This window comes from Staurois parvus, unplaced genomic scaffold (assembly GCF_062004578.1).
Source record: "Staurois parvus isolate SC_StPar_1 unplaced genomic scaffold, SC_StPar_1.0 ptg000104l, whole genome shotgun sequence".
Taxonomy (NCBI): Eukaryota; Metazoa; Chordata; class Amphibia; order Anura; family Ranidae; genus Staurois; species Staurois parvus.
In genome coordinates this window covers 1,733,550-1,755,071 of record NW_028317900.1, presented here as the reverse complement: position 1 = coordinate 1,755,071, position 21,522 = coordinate 1,733,550, and positions in this window count along the sequence as shown.

Genomic DNA, 21,522 nt, shown 5'->3' with positions numbered 1-21,522 from the left:
TATTTTACCAATGTATTAAATATTTGAAATAGTGTTGTTTTCTCTAAAAAATAAATAATCACAACATTCCAGCACTATTTCTTCTCCAGAAAACACAACCTATTTCTTCTTTCCTCCTTGCCCTAACAGTAGAAAAGTCTAATTTTGTATATATTGGAAACATGTAGTCATAGCAACCGGCTTGTCCATGGAGTGTCAGCTTGCAGATGGTCTTTGGATACATCTGCGGTCTTCCCTTCTTCCCTTATTCTGACTCCTTCCGCCAGCACTGTGACGTCATTTCTGGGCACCGTGTGTGCGTTAGTTCTGGCCAACAGATCTCATTGACCGGCATCTCATGGAAACTGTTGGAACCCACAGGAATTTACAGTGATTTCCTCGGTTTTTTTCCATCTAACTCCCATTGGCCATGGGATTGTGGGTCATCCATTGGTGGATGCTGTCAGGTTCGGAATATCCATGTCTGTAAGCAGCCTTGAAGTTTTTAATTATGATCAAGTTGCGTGGTCCTAAAAATCTTGCATATGTCATTCATCTCTTGGGTTCTGTTTATAACACTCTTGCACCTGCACCTCTTGCAGATTTTTGTAGTACTTTTCCATGTAGTTAATGTGGTATCTGTGAGTTGCCTTTCCTATGGTGTTAAACAATAGTATTCCAGGGATATCTGTTTGAACGCCCAATTTCTCTGTGTTTTTCTGTGTAGATGTCACAATTTACAGTTGTACATGTGAAATACTTTTTATACTTTATGGAAAGTTAGTTCCAGTTCCTGTTCCTGGTATGATATACTCAGAAGCCTGCATGCGTCTTATGGATGCCTGAACTTGTTAAAAAAAGCACTCTATACCTACTCTGCCTCCCGGTCTATAGAACACAACAAGATTGGCAAGAAGAATGTCTCTACAGCAGACCTATATATTTCTTCCACAACCTGTAGAGCCTGCAATGTCTTTCACTATTTGGATTCCTATGCTCAAGAACTACATACTTTATGCCAGCCTTTTTCAACCAGGGTGCACCCTGGGGTCCATTGACGTTTCTTCAGGGGTGATATACAAATTGGCCAAAAATTGTATAAAAGCCAGCAGGTGGATCAAGCCTGCCTTTTAGTTACACAAAGCCATAGGTTTTCATTGTGCACCAATACAACTTTCTAGCCACTGGCGTCTTAACAACCAATGATGCTATCAGTTGATATGGAGGATGCACGGCATCCTAGTTTGATCCTCCCCTGCCCGTCTCTGTCAGTAATGGGGTCAAATTAGCTGAGTGATAGAGAGAAACTGGGGGACAAGCGAAACATTGGAATACTAATTGCATCAGTGTGCAAAAGTGTTTTTGCTTTGGAAGACTAAATCCCCTCTAACTTTGGGTGTCCTACATTTATTTATTTCAGGTACTTATTGTAATGGAAATTTTGTATTTTTGGTTGAACTTTAAATGTGTCATATATGAGTGTTATTCATATGTCTCTCGTGTGGCTTAATTAAAGCTCTGAAGGCTGCAATTGGGCCATGTGCATGTACAATGTATGTATTACAGTACTCAGCTCGGTAATGGATGAGATGGCAGATCAGCGCTTATAGACCGGCGTGTATACCACCACGGCATTCGATGCGAATGCCGCCGGCGGTAGGCTGCGGGCCTGTATCCACATATCAGCAGCATAGTACCACATGGACTTCATAACGCAAGGCGCCAAGCGGTGTGAACTCCGCGTGTAGGCTCATGTATATCTTACAACCATTACCAACCTGAACTGTATCTGGATGGATGTGTTTTAATAAAGATCGTATCGGGCCCATCCAGGTACAGACTGATGTTTCTAGGGGATGCTTGTACAAATAATTTACATACCAATAGGAGCTAGTAGGACAGGAAGTATGCTCTCCATAGAGGGCTCATGGGGGGAAGGGGAGGAAGTCTGCTGACCTCAGAGGGCTCATGGGGGAGGACCAGTGATAGATAATAGGAAAGGCTATGTTCCAATCGGAATGTACATCCTGTGTATAGGCACTCCCCATTGCATTGTTCTGTGGGAGGGGATTGACCTTATTCATGTGGGGGGCGTGTGTCTGCTTGTAAATAAAATCGGAGGCTGGGGTTGGACCCGCCTCTATGTGAATTCCAACAGCAACCTGAGAGTGTCGTGTGATCATTCCTGGGTAACGGAGCTCCAATCCCCCACATCTCAACAGAGCTAACCCAGTTGGAGGCGCAGTAATCTTGGGGCTAAGCTGCAGTCGTGGTAAGCGAGATTCGCACAGCTTTATGGAGGATTTCTGCGCATCCAACTGCGAGTACTCACGGTAAGGAGAAATTCATTAAAGCGAATTTCCAAGACATTATATAGCGCCATCAATTTAAGCAGCGCTTTACATATATTGTACATTCACACCAGTGTGGGTGTTGCTGCATTAGGTAAAACTATTAGAATAGTTTTTTACATTTTAGATTGGGGTGCCCTGAGACTCTCCATCATTTTAAAGGGTGCCTCAAGATTGTTCATAACGTGGCTGAAAAATGGTTGAGAAACACTGTCTTATAGGTTGGATAATAACCAAGAAATAAGGTTTGAGATTTATGCATTGATAATATACAATAAAACCTTTTTTGTAATTTAGTCATATTTCTGAATATAATGAAAATATGGCATGGTAAAGCACATAAGGGTCCTTTCCCCACTGAGCAAGCGAATGACAACCCTGTGTTGCTCGCTCTCCTCATTGGGTGGTCAGATGAAAACCACCTGTCCATTTCATCCGATCTGATGGACAGAAGGGGAATTGCATCCCCATCAGTCCCTTTTTGGCGGATCGGATTGGTTTTCAGCGAATGTAAACGGACACATGTCCTTTTACACTCGCCGCTCCATAGAGGAGAATGGAGGATCTGTCTGCCCAATTTTCAAGCAGACCTGATCGGAATGTCCATGTGAAAGAGCCCTAAATCATTCAGTAAGGATTTTTTAAAAATACTCCACCCTTTTATATTATACTGTACTATGCTTTTGAAGTGTGCAATTCTTTCTTATAAAACTGCAATCTCATCTACAGTAATGTGGCCTGTTTGTTATGATAGTATGGTAGGGTATAGTATGTCAGATCCCTCTAGTAACATGTTGATATCTGCTGTAATAATACAATAACAACAAACATGGATTACCAACAGGGCTTTTGGTAAAATTACATTAAAATTGTAAAAATTGTAAAAATCTAAATTTAAATTTTGATTTTAATTGACTTTTTACAATTTAATTTAAATTTAACATTTTAAGCACTTGTAAACATCACCTGTTGATCCTGATCTTCAACCATCTTTTCTGTGTCAACCCATTGAACTGGAGCCTAAAATAATCATTTGATCATGTAAAAGATAAAGAAATAAGGTATTTGGAAGCAATTTTAGTGAATTATATTGGCAATTATTAGCTAAGAATGTTGTTCAATTATTATATTTTTCAGCATATAGTGACTTTACTGTTATTTTAATGGCTTTTCCTCGATACATGATGGTCAGCTTATAGAGTACATATTAATTCTACAATTGTGGATCTCCTTAATTTTCCTTTATTAATCCCTTTACTTCCAGGGCCCCAAAATGATTGTTTAACCATATTCAATAGGTTACTACAAGATGTTGTGGTAGGGTTGCTTTGGGAAGTGTACACGTGTCACCTAAAGCTTTCACTTAAGTGCTCAACCCAAACACCAAAACTTCAAGCAAGTCTGTCAACTATCAAGTTTTAACAAGATCTCAGTGATGAAATGTTCCATTTTTTTTAGCAAAACAGATCTGGACAACTAGTGTTCTCATTGAGTGAAGCTTGCACCAATACCACTTTCCTCTGACAGATCTGCTCATTGATAATGAACATCTGGGGGCTTACTTATTTAATTATTGTCTTTGCTAATTGGCTCACTGAACTGAATAGTTGCAAAGCACAGAAGGAACTATTTGTATGCTGCCAATCACAGCAGACGAAAAAAAAAAAGACATTTCTTTCTGTGTCAAATTCATTTGTTTATGAGTGGCTGCCAAAAAAGGGAGAATATACTGTAATTATATAGTGAATGCAATGCAAGAAACATATAATGCCCAAGCTTTTTCATTCAGGCTTCACGTCCTTGTGTGAATGCATTTCAACAAAGGCATCTTGAGAAAATAATCCCATATTACTTTGTACCAAGATGGGCTGAATAGCACAACTATCAAATTATTTTTGTGGTTGCGTTGAATCAAACAGTGGCAAATTCCTTTGTCACCTCTTCAGAGAGGCATCTTGAGCTATGACAGTTTTTCTTGTAAGTAACTGTACTATTTTAATAAAGGATTTCATACGTGTCCTGGACTTTAGCTAAAATACAAGTTGCTCTTTTTTGAAAGAACATTTTGCACCAGATCTTTAGGTAAAAAAAACTTTTGAACTCTCCAAGATGCTTATAAAAATGCAATTTTTAGTCTGACTAATTATAGTAAATGAAAGAACTTGCAGTTTATTATGCCTGGAAGCATCCAAATATGGAAGCATTTCCATAGATTATTATATTTTTGCATCTTTTGAATATATTTCACTGTAACATTTTTTTAGCTGGTCTGACGCATTTTGTTGCCAGTAGAAAATTTAAAGTGAACATATGGCCAAGCTGTGGACATTTCTGTATTTGCATATTTTAGGAAAAACAGTAAATTAACTTTAAAACAAGCCATCGCTGACCTTTGTAGTCATAGGCATTATGAAGCAATTCATTCTCAAATTCACAGCAAAAGCACTGAAGTAATTCAGACCATCCACTCAGCAGCTCAGCTCAGCTTGTTCCCCCTCCCAAAACACCTGTACTTTTTTTACATTAGGTTGTCAAGTCACTGTTGGGAGGGGAAACTGAGATGGCTTAGCAAAGGACGTCATTGTTTCTGTTGTGAATGTATGACAGCCAGCGGCGGACTGACAACTCATGGGGCCCCCGGGCAATAGAGGATCATGGGGCCCCTGTGTCCTTGCCCAAATTCAAAAAAGACTTTGAAAAAGGTACCAGGGGCATCTTATGGGGCCCCCTACTGTCCCCAGGCCCTCGGGAAGTGCCCAAGTTTCCAAATGGTCAGTCCGCCCCTGGTGACAGCAGTTACATAAGGTAAGTGGGGGCTTTTTTAAATCTCAGTTTCTGTATGTAAATACTTGATTGTCCATAGCCTTGTCACAAGTTCACTTTAAGTCAGCATCTAAGGCATGTTCTTCACTGAGAACAATAGGCAGTATAGAATCTGTAAGTCTACATGAGGATCACATATCATCCAATCCTACCGTTACTTCTTTACCACCTTGGGTGATATTTGAAATTTTCCAGTATGCCAGATGCACTTCATTTGGGTTGATTTACTAAGAGTGGAGAGTGCAAAATCTGGTGCAGCTGTGCAAGGTAGCCAATTGGCTTCTAACTTCAACTTGTTCAATTAAGCTTTGACAAAATAAACTGGAAGCTGATTGGTTTCTATGCAGAGATGCACAAGATTGTGCACTCTCCAGTTTTAGTACATCAACTCCACTGTATGATAAATACATATTAGATCTTCAATTGGAGGTTCTTATCGGTCACTATGAATATTGGCCATTCTTGAGATAATCACAATGTACTAAGCAGCTCTAGGGGTTATTTGCTAAAGCTGGAGAATACAAAATTTGGTGCAGCTCTGCATAAAAAGCAATCTGCTTCCAGGTTGTATTGCCAAAGCCTAATTGAACAAGTTGAAGTTAGAAGCTGATTGGTTACCATGCACAGCTCTACCAGATTCAGAGTGCTTCAGTTTTCTTCCTTTTCCTTCCTTCCTGCCCAGATTCATATTTGTGTTGATCTTTGGGCTCCCTCCTCTCCTAGTTCCACCTGGCTACTCATTGAGTCATTTCTGCAAGATGCTTAAACTATGGCTGAGGTGTCTAGAGAACTGCACACTTATTTCCAGACTAATGTTGCAGTTTGCCCTTCAATGTTATGGGAGGCACATAAATGCTTGATGAGGGTTTTTTTCATTGAACAAGGCTCTCGGGTTAAAAAACACCATACGGAGCAAATTTCCGAATTATTTTCACAAGTCCAATCTCTAGAGATGGTACACAAGAAATCTGTAGTGGTCTCAACCTATGCAAAGTTATAGGCTCTTAGGATAAAACGTAACTCTCTGTTATTCCAAAACACTAAAAACTCCTAAAGGGCCATATATCCTTTTATGAGTTCTCCAATAAGCCACTCAGATATTGGCAAAACCATTAAGAGGCTTTATGGCGTAAACATTTATCTCACACATTCATACTCAGTCTGGAATTGAACTCTCCACCTAAATTGATAGTGCAGAAATTCTAGGCATACTACTATGATTTGTATAATTTGCATGGGACATGGAAACAAGGATAAGCAGCAGGTGCTCTGGACTGATGAGTCAAAATTTTAACTATATGGCTGTAGCAGGAGGCAGTTTGCTTGCGAAGGGCTGGAGAGCGGTACAGTAATGAGTGTCTGCAGGCAACAGTGAAGCATGGTGGAGGTTCCTTGCAAGTTTGGGGCTGCATTTATTCAAACAAAGGTGTCCGTTTATGACGCACAGAATAGCTGAGATTCAGAGGATCGCAGCTATTCTCTGGTCATTCACAGTTTATGACACCCAGGAGAATATGTTCAGCCCTTCTCTGGAGATCTGTGTTCTCCCTCCAGATTCTCCAGCCCAGAGCTGGAGAATCAGAGGGACCGAAAACTAAGCAGAGATAATTTACCTCTGCTTAGTAAACTGATCTTTTACTGGAATCTTGCGAGATTATAGTAAAATCAGCCGTTTTCCAGCGTTTGTAGACCGTTCTCCCTTCGTTTGGAGAACTGATCTACATATGCTTCATAAACGACATTCACAGGAGAACTGTGTTCTCCGAGAATGCCAGAGAACTGAGCAGCGATCTATTACTGCTGGTTCATAAACGGACACCATAGTTGGAGATTTGGTCAGGAACAATAGTGTTCTCAATGCTGAGAGATACAGCCAGATACTTATCCATTATGCCAGACCATCAGGGAAGTGTGCGACTGGCCCCAAATTTATTCTGCAGCAGAACAACAACCCTATACATATAACCAATGTCATTAAGAATTATCTTCAGTGTAAAGAAGAACAAGGAGTCCTGAAAGTGATAGTTTGTCCCCCACAGAGCCCTGATCTCATCATCATGGAGTCTGGGATTACACAAAGAGACAGAAGGATTTGAGGCAGCTTACATCTACTGAAGATATGTGGTTAGTTCTCCAAGATGTCAGGAACAACTTACCTGCTGAGTTCCTTCAAAAACTGTGTGCAACTGTACCTAGAAGAATTGATGAACTGATGCTGTTTTGAAGGCAAAGGGTGATCACATCAAATACTGATTTGATACTTGGATTTCTCTTCTGTTCATTTACTTTCCATTTTGTCAATTGAAAAAGTTAAACTATTAACTCTTCTATTTCTGAAAGCATTCTTAATTTAAAGCATTTTTACACCTGCCAAAGACCTTTGCACAGTATTGTACAATGTATAGTATATATACTGTACAGTGTATATATATATATATATATATATATATATATATATATATATATATATAAATATTTTAATAATATGTTGATGTGAAACCTTTCAGAAATAAATTTGATACACAACGCTAGCAATAAAACAATTAGTTCTAACTACCATTAGACAGGTAAATTGTTGAGTGCATATCTCACTGACCGTGCATAATAATGCTAGAATTTGATTTTTGTCTCTGGGATTTCAAACATGTGAAATAGAACATCTTCCTGGGATAAAACATGATCAGTAAATGTGTTTTAAGTCTAGTCACTTATCAAGGAAAAAAATATATCTCCTCGTTCTTCGTGCTCAGATTTTCTGAAACACATATAGGACGAGCTGAAAATCAACCAAATCACCTAACTCTGTCCTAGCAAATCCCAGCTTCACTCTCTAATGTCAAAACTGGTAACCAACAGAACCAAAAACTGATTTTGCCTCAAAATGTTTTCTCTATGTTAGTGTAGCAATGATCTTTAACCAACTTAAGCCACAAAAAGGGAGGAGAAGAGAATAATGAGAGTTAGTGACAGCTGGTTCTACAAATGAGAACATGCTCATTACTGGTTGTCTGGCAAATGAGTTCCAAAAGTGACACAAATTAGGGACAGTCACTGTAGTTAACCACTTGAGATCGGGAAGGTTTTACCCCCCTCATAACCTGGGCATTTTTTGCTTTTTGGTACTGCCCTACTTTAACTGGCAATTGTGCTGTCATGCAACACTGTACCCAGATGAAATTTATCTAATTATTTCCACACAAAGAGTTTTCTTTTGGTGGTATTTGATCACCACTGAGTTTTTAATTGTTTATTATATAAATGAAAAAAGACTAACAATTATGAAAAAAAAATGTTCTACTTTCTGTTATTGAACATATCCCATAAAAACAAATTTCTTCATAAATGTTGGGCAAAATGTATTATGCTACATGTCTTATATTAATTGGTTTGTGTGGAAGTTCTAGTGCCTACAAACTATGGTATGTATATTTGAAAATTGATCATTTCTGCTGATTCCATTTCTTGAGACCCTCAAACACCAAGCCAGTGCAAATACCCCACAAATTACCCCTTTTAAAAAATTAGACAGTCTGAGGTATTTATTAAGAGGCATGGTAAATTTTTTGAAGTTGTAATTTTTTTTCACAATTTTTCTTTTTACATATTGTCACCAGTTCAGTACTGTGTCATCCAATGACTGGTGTGGCAGTGATCATGTATAGCTAGGGGTCTCAAAACTATGGCCCTCCAGCTGCTGAAGTCCCATCATGCCTCTGCCTCTGGGAGACTTGCCTGTGGCTGTCAGAGTCTTTCAAGGTCTCATGGCATTTGCAGTTCCTCAACACCTGGAGGGTTATAGTTTGAACACTCATGATATATAGTGACAATAATTAAGAAAAAAATAATAATAATAAATTTTTTCATCTTTTTTAGTTTTAAAACTTCTCTTCAGAATTTTAAAACATTTTTTACACCCTGTCGACATCAGAGTAGCTCAGTGTCACAACAGTAACACTGTACTACTTTGGTGGGGTGATCAGGGATTTTTTTTTTTTAGAACACTGTTATTATTTATACAGTGAAGATCGCTGTATAAGCAATTGCTTTATCTGCCTTGAATGAGGTAACCATTCATGAACCGCTTGCTTTTGATTGTAATCTGTGATTGGCCAAGTTAATCACATGGTAATGGTAGCCAGATACCATGTGATTGCTTTGAGCCAATCACAGATCACAATAGTAAGCAAGCTATTCATGAATGGAACCCCATTCATGACAGGTTGTTTACAATGTTATCATGTGATTGCTATGACACGATATCTGGTTACCGATTACCGGTAACAGTGATCCGCCGTGTCTGGTGGACACAGCGGTCACAGGAGGGGCATGCTGCAGGGCCCCAGTGAGCACACTGCACGCTCCTATACGAGTGCAGGATTAAATCAAGTGTATATATGTGACTACATCTGCACGTGTTACCCCATCACAGTAAATATACTGTGCAGGAGTGGTATGTGCACCATTGAGGTACTGATATGTTATGATAGGTAGGAATTAAAAGATCAGAAAAATGTTGAATGTATTAGAAGCACTCCAGTATTGACTGTTGTTTAGCTTTATGAGCACCAAGAAACTACCAAACACTCACCTGTAATGCCATTTAACAAATTGGGAGAAGACAGTAAAAGCAGCAAAGAAGCACTACATGCCTGCCAAATACATTGCAAGTACAAATAATGGAAAGTGTTTTGGTTAAAACATTTTGATTCATCTGCATGCTTGCAAACGTATCTGTTTGACCTGTCAATCAATCTATTCAATCAAAACTGACATTGTATGATTATCCTAACACACTGGACTAATCTGCAAGCATAATTTCAGGAAAATAAAAATAATCACCCTTCATGCATTTAAACTATCATTGCTGAGCAATTTGTCCTAATCTGGATCAAATATTAACGTGACCCCATGTTATAATCTGGAAATCTAAGTAGTGCCAAGGAATACTTGAATAGATTGTTTAGGAATGCTTTTTCACTATAACATTGTTGGTAAATCCAATGGTGAATGTACAAAAACTGTACAATTAGATTATACATGTCTGGATGAAGCAACAGATAAAGAGGAATCACCTGACCCCAGTGACAGAAGATGACAGCTGATGCTTTCTATTATTATTGTTTTTGTTCACCTATAAAGCAGAACTTTACCCAAAAGGGATTCCTTTTGTTTTCCCCCTCCCCCATATTTAACAAATGGCACTTTTTTTTGGCGAGGGGGTGGGTACCAGGTTTTGACAGGTACCCACTCCAACTTCCACATAGATCGCCTTGGCGATCACCCCCGTTCTTCATCTTCAGCCTTCTGGGACACATCGCAGGTCCCAGAAGACTGCGTGATCATTCACAAAGCGCAGTGCGGATCATGTACTCACAGTGAAGGTTTTCCCTTAGTTAATATGCCAGTGCCTGGACCTGAAGCCCATTAAAGAATCGGCTCGGGTGAAGATAGAGCTGGATCCCTGGACAAGTAAATGTCCTTATTTTAAAAGTCAGCAACTACAATTTTTTTAGCTGATGACTTTTACATTTTGGGAAGAAAACTGGAGCTTCTCTGTAAGTTGTTGCCACTCATTTAACACATATGTGTGGGTGCAAATAAGGTGGGCTTTGACACCCACATACCGAACATATGCGTCCATGGTGGCCAGGGTTTCTGAGGTGAGAGTATGCTTCTAGCACAATGACTGAGCTTTCATGGACAGCTCTCAGTTTCTAGTCATGATCAGAAGTCAGTGAGATGAGCTACCGCCAATGGTAGCTCAATGGTCACGTGATTGAGAAGTCCTGCCCCTATGCATACAGACCCACTTAAAGGGACCCCAGAGCTGGGATTAAAGAGAAGGCATTAAAATGCATCAGCATTTCATAATGGAAGGACAAAAAAATGGCATTAGGCTGCAGCTTGACTGCAACAATATGAGTTACATTCAGATAAATACAGTTAAAGTATACTTATGGTCAGAATGTTTTTGTTTGTTTAGTTTTGGATCGAGTAGGGAAGAATGACCAATAAAAGAGATTTCATTTCACTTTCTGTCCTGTAGACTTTGCAGGAAGTGATACGAAATCTCTACAAAATGAGGGAAAGCCCCCAGTCATACAGTAACCATTGGAACAGGGGAACCCATTGGATGAGGGGTGTCAAACACAATTTCATCTTGGGTCACATCAGCATTATGGTTGCCTTCAAAGGACCAGTTGTATCTATAAGACTAGATGTCCAGAGCACCCAACCCCACCCTTACATCAAATGTCAAGAGTATCCCCACTATCAGAAGCCAAGAGACCCCCACCCTCCCTTACATCACAATGCACCCCCCCCCCTTTCCATGTGTTGCTTCTGGGATGAAACTGGGGGAAGAGCTGGAGTCAACTGTTGAAGTCTGCTGAATGCTGAGACCAGGGAAGGTGGAGACGAGGAGATGCTGCACCTGCACAGAGGAGTACAGGATCTGTAGGAAGAGTTCTATCCTCCTGTCTGCTACTGATAGCTGAGAGGGGGGGAAGCCAGAGACGAGCCTCTCCATGGCTGCAGGGAGAAGCACAGGATCTGGCAGAGGAATCCTGTCCTCCTCGTTGCTCCCACCAGCTGAGACAAGGTGGGGTGGAGACAAAGGTGGAGACAAGTAGAGAGGGTAAATCTGCCCAAAAGGGACTCATGCATCATAAAAGCTAGATCAAGATTCCTATCTTCTCCACTTCATTCAAAATTTAGCAAAAAAATGTTGCCTTTCCATACACATTAAACAGAGCAAACCCACAGCTCAATATCTTCTTGTTAGCCCGGGTTCACACTGATGCGGTGCAGAATTTGCAGCGTTTTCTGTGCGAATTCCGCACAGCATCAGATCGCACCCCGTTCAAGCGAACCACTGCGGGTGTGTATGTTAACAACACCCCGAAATCGGTCCGCATAATGTGGTGCGATCTGCAGAATGGGATTGCATAGGTGTGAATACCCATGTGATCCGATTCTAGTATGGACCCAAACAAAGGGTCATGCACCTTTTTGGTGCGGTGCGGTGCGATTAGAACCATAAAAAATGTATGGCTCCAATTGCACCGCACACAATTCGCATGTGATTTGCTCAGGAATGCCGTGCGGTTCCTGTGCAAATCACATGCGATGTACCGAACCGCATATATGTGAACCCAGGCTTAAAATTAGAGTTGATTCTTTTCTGTTATTGGATAAGATGAAATACATAGAACATTGATCTGTTGTGTTTGGAATTGTATATCCTTTTTGTTTCAGTTGTAAGAGTGTGTTGAGAGTATTACAACTGTCTACTAAACTAGAGGAGCAGCATCCCCTCGGAGTATATGTGTTGAATAAATAGTATAGTGCCATTATTTAGTCTACTAACACAAGCACCGTACTGTGTGTTGCTGGAATATGATCACTTTATCCATCTTTAGTCATTTGTGAAAGACTGTTATTTCTGTAAGCCTCTGTGTGCAGCTGCTTGTTATATATAGCAGTGTCTAATTGCCTGTGATTCTTATAGTAAAGGTAATCTGCATGTTTATGACAGTGAATGTTACAAGACAGGCTGATATTGGTTCTACATGTTTGAATGTTTTTCAGTGTTGTACTGTTATTTGTCTTCAGCCTTCTACCTATTTGTTTTGCTCACCTTAGAAGCTGGTGTGAAGCTTATTAAACATCACTAGTGTACTTGTCTTTGACAGCAAAACTAAAGCAAAAAAAAAAAAGAGAGAAAAAGACGTGATTCACAGTGCCAGCGCACCAAGGAGAGAAAAAAACGAAAAGATAAATGCCATTTATAAATGAATCTGTCAGGATGAAGCTGGGAGTTAATGCAACCACTTTGATGTCAAAATTGTTTCCTCATTTGATGTGGAATGTGTTACATGGTTATTAAGTGAGAAACAAGAATTTGAAATAATAAGATCACCCTTTTATCTTGCTTTGATTTACTTGCACTTCCCCCATACAAAGTATTTAAAGTCAAAGAAATGGTAAAATGGGAAAGCTGAAGTGAACATAGTCTTAAGTAGCTTTGCTCTGCCATCTCTGGACGCTTATTTTGACATTGGTGTGACAATGTCACAGTACGGCTCCTAAGATACCATTACCTCTTAGAAGAAACAGGGTCCATGTTTGTGTATGGGAGTTCATGGGAATCCTGACTAAGGTGTCCTTTTATCATGCAGCGGTAAATGACCGCTGCTCAGTTCTCCGGCATTCGCAGAGAAGAGAGTTCTCCTCTGAATGCCTTTTTTTGAAGCGGTGCAGATCACTTCTCAGAATGAGGAGAGAAGCAATCTACAAACGCTTTGAAAACTGCTGCTGTTACTGTAATCTTGCGAGATTACAGTAAAAGATCAGTCTACTAAACAGCGGTAAATTATTGCTGCTTCGTTTGCATTTCCCCCGATTCTCCACCTCTGGGCTGGAGAATCTGGAGGGAGAACACAGATCTCCAGTGAAGGGCTGACATCGCTCCTTCATATACTGGCCATCTGTGTGCTGAGATGATCGGTGGAGAACATATTCTCTGCTGATCATCTCTGTTTCCTAAACCACTAATGATCTGAGATCAGCAACGATCCTCAGGATCGCCACTGATCTCTGTTTCATAAAAGGACACCTAAGGCTCTGTTCACACCAATGTGTTTTTTAGAGCTTTGCCTGGACCCTTGACCCTTATGATAACAATTGAAACTTTGAATAATCCTTTTGCCCCTAGTGCCCAGTACTGGAACTGCTACATCACGTCTTGTTAGCAGAGTGGATCCAGTTTTTCTGAGAGCAGAGGATCTTGGGACTTGTAGTCCTATAGCCAATACATACTGCTACCAGAGAGCTGGCGAACCAGAAGGCTGCTGGCAGAGCAGATATATTCTACAGTAAGGTACTGGCTTGCTCTCTTGGCATGAGATTCAGAACTGAACACAGGGGGACTACCATTCTTCTCCAGAAACAGATTTCTGGGCTACTGCTACGGGACTCTGCACATCATTTCAGCACAGTGGTGAAGCAGATTGTCATACCAAGATCGCATCAGTTTCTCTGCATCGGGACTGTCACTGTTCGGTCTTCACACAGACATCACTGCTCACTGTGCTGACAGGCCATAAGGCTGTAACTCTGAACAACCCAGCAAACATCCAAGAGCCTGGGCAAGAATTCTTGTTCCTAGGAGGCTGTGCTATCCATGGGCCTGGTGGCGGATGTCCAACCTCTTTCTGTCATCACACTAGAGACACTGTATGCAGACACATTTACACCTCAGTTACCAGGAGACCTTTGCTTTGAGCAGTACCACGGCTTATCTGTATAACTTCAATGAAATACCAGTACTCACTAATACTTATGGGCCCACCATTGCTAACAGAAGACAGCAAACACCACCATATCAAGAACTTTTCAACATATCAAGAATTTTTCAACATCACAGGACTCAAGTCGCAATCTCTAGTTAAAGGAACCTTTTTTCTTCTAAGACCATTGTTATTCAATTTAGGGTACCTATATCTATTTGTGCCACAGTATTCATTTACATAATTCTCTGCATGCCCCATTGGGGCACCAATGTGATGGAGGTAGCTGATAAGTCAGCAAGCTTTTTCTTCCCCCTCTTGCTGCTGGTGTTGCAATTAAATAGTTGAAGCTTACTACTCATGACTGTATAACCTGCTAACCTAATTGATTATTCCTATTTTACCAGTGTTCTGCTTTTATGCATTAACTGGGGTTGTATATCCTAAACCCATTATTCCTATAGCCTACTTTTTTGAACAAGTCTAATATAGAGGTGTTACTAAAGAATTGTGTCTCTTCCACTATTATTCTATACTGTTGAAATATGTCTGAACCCAGAGTGTCAGAGGTGTCGGCAGGATTGCAATGTCTGGGCAAACACTGGGGGCAAGCATAAGCAAGCAGCCCCTGTGGGAGGTAGCGCTACATACATTATAGTACACAAAAGCCTGTAATACATTGTAGTGCTTACCCCTGGAGGAGCCACTGTATTTTGGGTCTCATTCCCAGTGCAACGGTCTGGGCAGCACTGACACACCAAGGTTGAAGGGTGATTATTTATTGTTGCAACATACAGTAAATCGATAAAAACATAGTGAACACTATAATAGACATGCAATGACAGGTGAAAAATAATGCAAAACTCAGGAAAGAAAAGCCGACCAATGTCTCCACTCCTAAGCTCTATACTAAAGGGCAAAGAATCAGAGGTTCAAAGGTCTCTGTTCATTCCCCTCTAACTGCTAGTGTGTTGGTGTATGTTGGGGTCCAAATTTTGGCATTGGGGGCTCGACTTCAACTTGCATGAGTCCCACAAAAATATGTGCGTAATTGCCCAAACTGTGTCTCAAAGCAGAAGTACTGTCCCCTTAAACACTTAAACAGTGGGAAGAAGGTTGTGGCCATCAGCCTCTCACCACCAAATCAGTTGAGAATTCCCATCCTCCTGCTCTCTACCCAGGCTCAGTGATGTCAGCTGCAACACCAACTCAGCAAAGGCATTCACACGGACCAAGCAGTGAAGCAGTGACACCAGTCTCTACAGTGATGTTCCCACAGCCTAGGCAATGACACTGGGCTCAACACTGATGTTCTTACAGCCTTTTTTGATGCCAGTGGCTGAGCCTCTTTGTGTTGCCATATTCGAAGTGAATCATCCAGTAGACAGCCTGTTTCTTTTACAATGGATTTTATTATAGACAACACAACAACAAAGAAATAGTCAAAAGCAAGATCACTGATACAAAAGAATAAAGTATACAATTCTGCTGATGAGGGACATATCAAATGCACTGAAGTATTGACATGGAGAGAAACTGAGTACATAAACACAATACATAAAAGGATGGAATGAAACCTTATAAATTGTTTTAACAGCAAAAAAGTAATGACCAATGAGCTAGTAGGCAAAGGCCAAAGCTAATCACCAAAATCGCATACAGAGGGTAGGAAAAGCTGAGCACGGAGCCTCACTGGACACACATCGGTACTCTACACCAAGAACTCTCGAGAAAGTCCGACAGGTATATAAAACATTGCAGGTACGATTCTCTAGGAGTTTTACAATCAGCGCAAATAGCATGAAGACTAACAAAAACAGAGGAGAGAAAGAGAGAAAAAAAAAGAAAAAAGCAAAGAAGGAGAACAAGGATAGTAAAGACAAAGTAAGGGCTCCAGGACAGCCTGTTTCAATGTGTACCCAACACTGTCCTCCCTACAAATGCCTGGAGCCCAGGAATGTTTTGCCCTTTTCTTCCTCTGCAGATCCCCAGTCTTGCTGGGACTTGTAATTCTCCACCATTCTGCAACAACAGGTTCAGTCTCTCTGAGGGCTACATCTCCCACAAGTCTTTGCTCCTTCCAGAGGGCTCTGTCCAATCCCAGGCTGCAAAACAGTCCATTACAGCTTCCTCTGTTTCTTCATAGTCTTGTAATGTTCAGTGTCCTCTCTTTCTCTCTTCTCACAGCATCTCCTATAGCTCTCTGGTGGCCCGATAGAGGGAAGAGGAAATGTGGGGGTGCCAGTGGCACTTTCAGTAACATTCCAGTACATGCTACAACACTGCAGACTGAAGATACAGCATAATAAATGCAACCTTGAAACCCATAGGCTGGAGCCACCTACCATCAATTTTAAATAAATTGAATTCTGGCTGTCTTTCATAAGTTCCTGAACTGGTTACAATAGGTAATTGTAAGACTTTTAAACCCCACTTTTGAACTGTTACCATATTTTAGCCTTGACTCATGTATTATTGTTAATATTAGTATTATTTTTAATTATTATAATTTTTATGCAGGATTTGAATAGTGCTAACAGTTAGTGCAGCGCAGCAGATTTAATTTACTTTTTTTAGTTATATATCTGTACATCCTGTCACGTGGTAGTGCTTCTTTCCAGTGCCATGCTAGACAGTCGGTAGCCAATAGGCAAGGCAAGAACCTTATCTCATTGAACCTATGGGTGATCCTCCAGGTACAATGTTGCTTTCATGATAGCAAAGGCTCTTCCTAGCCACTTGCCCATAAATCTCAAAACATCCACTATCTTCTGTCTTTCTTTACTGTAACAAAGGGGTTGATTTACTAAAACTGGAGAGTGAAAAATCTGATGAAGCTGTCAGAAATGGACTCAGCACTGGTGGTGGAATTCACCTGCCGTGTGGGCTGCAGTACCAGGGCTGACCAGCAGGTGCTCTCAGCAGCCAGAAGCTCACTCCTGCAGTCAGCCAACACCTGGGGCTGATTGCAGGAGGTGTATTTAAGGAATGACCAGGACTGTGATCAGTGCCTTGGTGTATGTTTCCCATGAGCCCCTGTACTTGGTATCCTGTGTTCCTGCCTAGTTGCTGACCCTGCTTTGATCCTGACCTCTGCTGACCGTCTCCTGTTGAACCCCTGGCTTGCCTGACTATTCTCTGCTTGCTCCTCCGGTACCTCACTTCCCCCACGTTGCTGACCTGACCTGCCTGACTACGCCTGACACTACCCAGACGATCCATCCATCCCGCACGGATCCAGTTACTACTGTCCAAACCTACCAGCCCCTTCACATCAGGCTTTCCCCCGGTACATACCCTCGGCGGACCCCTCTACCACGGTTGGGTGCACTCAGGGGCCTCGACCTGGTCTCAGTCCTGCACCAAGTCCATCCCCACCATCAGGGGCTCTGGTGAAAAGGCAGACTGGGGCTTAGACTCCGCGCCCTGGGGAATCCTGTTCTGTGGGTCACTAGAGATCCCGCCGGGCGGTGCCTGACAGTACCTTATGGCCTGCCTGACCATTCCACCTCTCCAGCCTGACTACGCCTGACAGAAGCTCTGCATAGAAACCAATCAGCTTCCAGGTTTTATTGTCAAAGCTTAATTGAACAAGCTGAAGTTAGAAGCTGATTGGCTAATATGCACAGCTGCACTAGATTCTGAGTGTTCCAGTTTTAGTAAATCAACCCCAAAGTCTGCAGAGCAATGGCTGAAACAGAGCATACGATACTCTCAGGAGTTAACAAGGGAAAGTGTATCAAATAACAAGTTTAAATAGGACGGGAGACCTGGAAGAAAATATGATATGACACCTTGAAGAAAATGCTGCAGTACAAAGTACACAGATAAAATCACGTTATGGATAATTGACTATCAATAATTTGTACAAGAACAAACAAATCAGCAGGAACTGTAGCTGCTGATGGAAATCAGTATTTATTTATTTTAGTTTTGCACCTCTTTGTACACGCTCCATTTCCTAACGCTATAAAGGTCTGAATAGATTGATTTGGTTATATTAGAGTCTTAACCATGACAGAGCAACCTGTCCAAACCTGACTGAGGAGCAGATAATGTAATGTGACTTCTCCATCAGTATTTGTTTTATTCATTTATACCCAGGAACATAATGTTTCTTGCAGAGAGTGACTGCTGCAGCTGAGTAACGAGAACTGAGACAACGGTGGGATGAAAGATCATTATGTTACTTCTGATGTTTATTTTATCAAAGTTACCACTGAAAAGCATCTCTTTAAAGCAGAAATCCTGCAAAATTGTTATTTTTAATGAAGAATGGGCAAAGTCAATGTCAGTTTTTTAGGTTTTTTTTCTACTGTTTATCAATGCAAGGCTGGAGTATTTAATGAATGCTGTGAGTCTGTGTGCAAGATCATAAGTTGGACCCCCCATGAGCCCACAATAAGAGAAACCCATGCCCCATTCCAGCTACCTACATGTATCTTCAGCAACAAAGTCTATCAAATGATAGGTGGGGCCATAATTTGTTAACAGTGGGAGGGTCTTAAAGGGGCATGGTTAAATTAACCTTCTCCATCACATGTGCTTCAAGAAGAACTTTATAAAATAGTGACCCCCCCAGCATTTGTGGTCAGTTTATTTCTGTAAGACAAACCCCACCCCCCATCAATGGTGGTCAGTGGCTGGCTGTAAAAATAATCCCACACCTGAGCATTGGTGGTCAGAGGCTGGCTGTCAAAATAACCCATCCCCTCAGCATTGGTGATTAGTGTGTGGTTGTAAAACAAACTCCACAGCAATGGTGGTCAGGGGCTGACTAAAATATCCCCTCCCCCAGCATTTTTGGCCAGAGCCTGGCTGCAAAAATGACCCCACCTCCCCACTATTGGGGATCAGTAGCTGGCTGTAAAAATAACTCCACCCCCAGTAATTGTGATCAGTGGCTGGCTGTAAAAATAACCCCCCCCCCAGTATTGGTGATCAGTGGCTGGCTGTAAAACAAGTCCTACTCCGCAGCAATGGTGGTCAGTGGCTGATTGTAAAAATAACCTCACCCCACAGCAATGGTGGTCAAAGGCTGGCTGTAACAAGAACTCTCCCCCCCCCCCAGCTTTGGTATTGGTGATCAGTGGCTGGCTGTAAAACAAACCCTACTCCCCAGCAATGGTGATCAGTGGCTGGCTGTAAACCCTCCCTCCAGTGTTGGTGGTCAGTGGCTGACTGTAAAAATAACCTCACCCCCCAGCAATGGTGGTCAGAGGCTGGCTGTAACAAGAACTCTCCCCCCCAGCTTTGGTATTGGTGATCAGTCGCTGTCTGTACAACAAACCCTACTCCCCAGTAATGGTGATCAGTGGCTGTCTGTACAACCCCCCCCCCCCCGCTCCCCAGTGTTGGTGATCAGAAGCGTGCTGTAAAACAGCAATGCTGGTCAGTGATTGACTTTTAAAATAACCCTAGAAATGGTGGTCAGAGGCTGGTTGCAATAATAACTCTTCCCTCCCAGCTGTGATGGACAGTGGCTGGCTGGCTGGGAGGCATCTCTAGTGGTGTAGTGGGCCACTCTGTAGCAAGAATAAAATCCATCACCTGCAGTTAGTTCCATATATATTTGAACACAGACACAATTTTCACACTTTTAGCTCTGTATGCCACCAGAATAAATTAAAATGAAACTATCCAAATGAATTTGAAGTACAGAATTTCATCTTTAATTCAAGGTGTTGAACATAAATATCAAGTACAAATTTTAGGAACTGCAACCATTTTTATACACAGTCCCTCCATTTTCAGGGGCTCAAATGTAATTGGCCAAAGGAATATAATCATAAATAAAATGTTCATGTTTAATATTTTGTAGAGAATCCTTTACTGGCAATGACTGCCTGAAGTCTGGACCCCATGGACATTACCAAAGACGGGGCTTCCACCTTTCTGATGCTTTGCCAGGCTCTAACTGCACCTGTCTTCAGTTGTTCTTTGTTTGTGGGTCTTTCTGCCTTTAGTTTTGCCTTCAGCAAGTGAAATGCATGCTCAATTGGGTTGAGATCAGGTGATTGACTCGGCCATTGCAGAATATTCCACTTCTTTTCCTTCCAAAGCTCCTGGGTTTCTTTTGCAGTGTGTTTTGGATCATTGTCCATCTGTACTGTGAAGTGCCATCCAATCAACTTTGCTGCATTTGGCTGAATCTGGATTGACAGCATATCTCTAAACACTGCAGAATTCATCCGGCTGCTTCTGTCTTCTGTCACATCATCAATAAACACCAAGGGCCCAGTGCGACTGGAAGCCATGCATGCCCATGCCATCACACTGCCTCCACCATGTTTTACAGATGACGTGTGCTTTGGATTATGAGCTGTTCCAAGCGTTCTCCGCTCTTTTTTCTTCCTGTCATTCTGGTATAGATTAATCTTAATTTCATCCGTCCAAAAATGATTTTCCAGAACTGGTCTGGCTTTTATAGATGTTTTTTGGCAAAGTCTAATCTGGCTTTTCTATTCTTCAGGCTTATGAATGGTTTGCACCTTGTGGTGATCCCTCTGTATTTTCTCTCGTGAAGTCTTCTCTTGATTGTAGACTTGACAATGATACGCCCACCTCCTGGAGAGTGTCCTTCACTTTTCTGGATGTTGTGAATGGGTTTTTCTTTGCCATAGAGAGGATCCTGGGATCATCCATGGACATCCATGCCTTTTTATGTTGCGGAGCTCACCAGTCCATTCTTCTTTCCTCAGAATGTACTAAACTGTTGATTTGGCCACTCCTAATGTTGTTGCTATCTCTCTGATGGATTTGTTTAGTTTTGATTTTCGCTCACTGTTCTTGTGATCATTTTGACCCCCACGGGGTGAGATCTCGCGTGGAGCCCCAGATCGAGGGAGATTATCAGTGGTCTTGTATGTCTTCCATTTTCTAATTATTGCTCCCACAGTTGATTTGTTCACACCAAGCTGCTTGCCTATTGCAGATTCAGTCTTCCCAGCCTGGTGCAGGTCTACAATTTTGTTTCTGGTGTGCTTCAACAGCTCTTTGGTCTTCATCATAGTGGAGTTTGGAATGTGACTGTTTGAGGTTGTGGACAGGTGTCTTTTATACTGATAACAAGTTCAAAC